A 4,236-nucleotide genomic window follows, 5' to 3' on the forward strand; every position below is an offset into this window, starting at 1 on the left:
TTTTCATAACATGGTCATTTTATCAAGTACTTTTTAAAGAGAGCAGCTGCCATCACTCATCTTAACCCTCTTCATCCCCGTTTACTCCCTCTTACTCCCCATCTCCCCCATCCTTCCTTGCCTTTTACCCTATGCCCCCCTCCTTTTAACCCTCCCCCTTCAACCATTCGTATAGTGAAATCTTTAGAATAGTGGTCCTTTCATGTCTGGCCTCAGGTACCTTCGCCATCAAAAATAATGGAAATCAATTATGATTTTTTTTAATGCAAGGAAGGAAGAATCAAAGGCCGGAATTTGCAAAAAGACCGTCTCTTCTAAAGACAATTGGACGAAAGAAAGCCTAAATCAAGATACATTCAATTTAAGATGCCCTGTATTTAGCTTTTTGCGCCATTAAGAGACGCATTATACTACTTTACTCAGGTTACCAAAAGATTATTTTATTCAACTGAGGGATGTTCTAGTAGTCAAAGGATTGAATACTGTCCCGATTATAGCGCGAAATAATTCACCTTTCTCTCATCTGAAAGATGCATTCTAGATTCAGCCTGAATAATATGCTCATGGCGCATCCATGAGAGCCAAAGGACTAGAAGACTGTGAGTCAGAAGAAAGTAGTACCATAGTTGGTCAGTACTGAATGACTGGGGATGCAGATTAACTCTTGCATTATATATTTGTACTTGAAAGGGGCGGATAATTAGTCGGGGTTTACGTGCCCATTGTACTGGGAGAGAGATACAAGGAAACAATTCAGAAGACCAGTGGCCAGTGCAATAGCTGTAGATGAGAGAGAGAGTTATGCATCACTGTCGTGAAAAAAAAAGCCTGAAGGGAGTCAATGAGAGGAGGATAGTTGTTTAAATGAAACGCTGTAGATTCCACTCAGTTTGAATCGACTATATTCTTTATGCCAAAAGAAATAAACAAAGACAGAAAGTCTTCAAATTTGGCCTCATGTATAAGATAAACAGCGAAGAGAACGCTCGTATCAAAATGTATCAAGTCGATACACCTGGATACAAACTGCATTAAAAAGCCTGAAGATCATAAGCATTGCAAAGACAGACTGAGAAGACAATCCCAGGGTTTTCCAGATGAACACATGAAAAACAGAGTCCAGATTAATAACTGCGTGAGAGAATAGGACAGAAAAACGGTAAGAGGGTGTGACTTGTGCTTGAGACTGCTAAAAAAAAATAGCGTCACTTATAAAGAACTCCACTGGAATGGTACACACTCACACAAATATAAACTGTTCCCACATCCACGAAAAAAAGGACATCACACTTAAATCTCAGGCTCCTGTGACTCACTTTAAGGTAACTAAAGTTGCCTGTCACTATGAAGAATTGAGTGTTAGTTGTCCCAATCATAAAAATTAAGATGAAAAAAATAAAAAAGAACACTATTAAATTAATACATTGTGCACATTTCACGATGCACTGAACAATCTCCCTAACAAGTTACTTTAAAAATACAGTTTACACTTTTGACTAAGCACAGAAAAACCTCTAAAAATCATTTTTAATTAAGTCAGTGCACTGTACATATTTCATTAATTTATGAATCCTCCAACCAAAAGAAAAAATAAGTACAATGTTCACTTTCCATTATTAACAGTGCGGTTTCTGCTTCAAAAAACATATTACTCATAAAATCCAGTTTTAAACTCTTCATACTACTGTATATAACACTTCCTAAAGAAACACTTTCAAACTGAAATATATCTGTAATATACCTGGACGTTTAGTGAAAATCTGCTCCATTTCTTCCTCAACAGAGCAATTTAGCAGTTTCAATTAAATTCACAGTTGATTAAGAAACCGATGTTAATTAAAATATTTAGAGTGTGCTTTTCACAGAGTAAAGAAAACATTTAAGTTTAGCATCTACAGATATCCAAGTAATGTTTGTTCATAAATGCACTTTTATTCCACTCAGCAGGATACATTTAAATTGTCAGTGTTATCCTCTAATTTCTAAGTGCTTTAGATATATGTTACGGGGAATGTGAGGGTGAGGAAAATGGAAATATCTATATTTTTGTGTTTAAATTTATATACCACGAAACTTTCATTGAAAAAGCTATTAATCAAGCCAAGAAACCATTCTGCGGGCCCTAGCACTCCCTTCTCATAAAAAATATAAAAAATCTTTTGATTTTCTTAACAATGAGAAATTCTCACCAGTTCTTCTTTTGGTGAGATACTTCAGTGTTAATGTTGTTTTCTGTAACACGTGTACTTTAAACAAGACATTAATTAAGAACCCACTTACTTTTTCAAGTGGCTGTATCTATTACATATCGTGTAAATAATCCAATATGTTCTATATAGGTCAGACAGAAAAAAACACTTGATAATAGATTCAAACAACGCAAGTTCAGTACAAGGACAGGGCAAGTATCCGATGCATTATTTGTGCACATGAGAGATGATAATAACTGCACTGATTGGAATAATGCATCCTCTATTTTGCCTCTCAATTTTTCCACAAATATAGGCATCATAGAATCTAGCATAATAAACAACATAAGCCATTAAACATAAAGTTGAGCACGGGATACAAATTGGATGGCTTCTCGACTAACAAGACCTATAACCAGGTAAATGTGCTCTGATCACTCCCATGTATTATTTTTTTTTTTACTCTATAAATACTGAGGTTATCTGTATGTTGATCTAAGTATTGACATTTATATGTATGTTTTTATATGTACGAGTGTTTTCTGTATACTGTATATATATATATATATATATATATATATATATATATATATATATATTCCAGACACCATAATCCAGTACGGGGTGGCCATTTGACTTCAAGTTATTTGTTTTACGGGGAGGGGCACTAACCCTTCACCAACCCACTTGTTGACACGTAGGGAGCACGTATGGTTTGGTTATATGGTTACCATCCAGCACTGTAAATGGTTACTTGGCTTACAGGAAACCATTTGGCTTGTCACTCAATGTAAAGCCACCTGTAAAAGAAGGAAAAGCAATAAGAAATGACAGGAAAGACGGGAGAAATAGGAAGAGAGGAGGCAGGCACAGAAAAAGAATGATAAAGGCTAAGGAAGAAGTAGGCAGCACTACATCAAGTGAGTGGATGATGGTCGCCACCACCTACCACTCATATATATATATATATATATATATATATATATATAATATATATATATATATATATATATATATATATATACACACACACACACACACACACACACACAGATAGATAGGATATACAGATAGCTAGATAGGATAGACAGATAGGATATATAGATAGATATATAGGATAGATAGTTAGATAGATAGATAAGTTGATAGGTATTGATACAGAAATGTCACCGGCACTGTGTGAAACTAAGGTACTGTATAGCATGTAGTGGTATTCTGTACAATATCTAGCATTTGGGGGCAAAGTATGAAACAAGCTTATTTCATTCTGACCTTATATACTTTACCTAGGAATTTAATAGAATGCCAAGGTATTCCACATAATGCCTAGCATTTCTTTTTTCTTTTTTTTTTTGGGGGGGAGGGTTGATATAAAAGGCAACAGGGGAAGGGAATGGATTTAGGTTATTTCATTCATTCATTGCCTGACGCCATGTATCCCAAATGGGGTGGCCAAGGGCTTAGAGTTAACTGTTTTACAGGGAGGGGCACTAATCCTCCACCAACCCCACTTGACACGTAGGGATGCCAACAGCATCTGGTGTTCCCAGGCGGTCACCCATCCAGGTACTAACTAGACCCAACGTTACTTAACTTCGCTGATCGGACGGGAAGCGGTGTACTCACCGTGGTATGGCCAGGTAAGTTAGTCTAGGAGAGGTTAGGTAAGGCTAACTTAGAAGAACGCTAATTTGTGTTTGGCGTTTATCTAAATTAGCCTAACTTTACTAATCTAGATTAATCTAACAACTTAACCTAGATTATCCCAGCCTAACCTAACCGCATCCAAAATGACGACGTAAATCATATGACTGATTTCACAGTCTGCCAGTTTGCTGCAGTTTAGTTATCTCACACGTTTCCTAAAAGAAATTCGGTAATCTACAGAATACTTAAGTAATGTGTACAGATAATTTTACTTCATCTCTTGTCTTGAAGTTTTAGGCACTCTGTGGAACACTTACGCATTCCTCACAGAGATGGGTTTCCCACTTTGCCGGTATATATATATATATATATATATATATATATATATATATATATATAT

General features: G+C 35.9%; 1 pseudogene; it reads right to left on the reverse strand.

Moving 5' to 3' along the window:
• Positions 1–3,714: 3,714 nt before the first annotated feature.
• On the reverse strand, positions 3,715–3,835 carry LOC145395371 (5S ribosomal RNA; annotated as a pseudogene).
• Positions 3,836–4,236: the final 401 nt, after the last annotated feature.

The sequence above is a fragment of the Coenobita brevimanus genome, chromosome 30 (assembly GCF_032717465.1).
Source record: "Coenobita brevimanus isolate Jiangsu-jjx chromosome 30, ASM3271746v2, whole genome shotgun sequence".
Classification (NCBI taxonomy): Eukaryota; Metazoa; Arthropoda; class Malacostraca; order Decapoda; family Coenobitidae; genus Coenobita; species Coenobita brevimanus.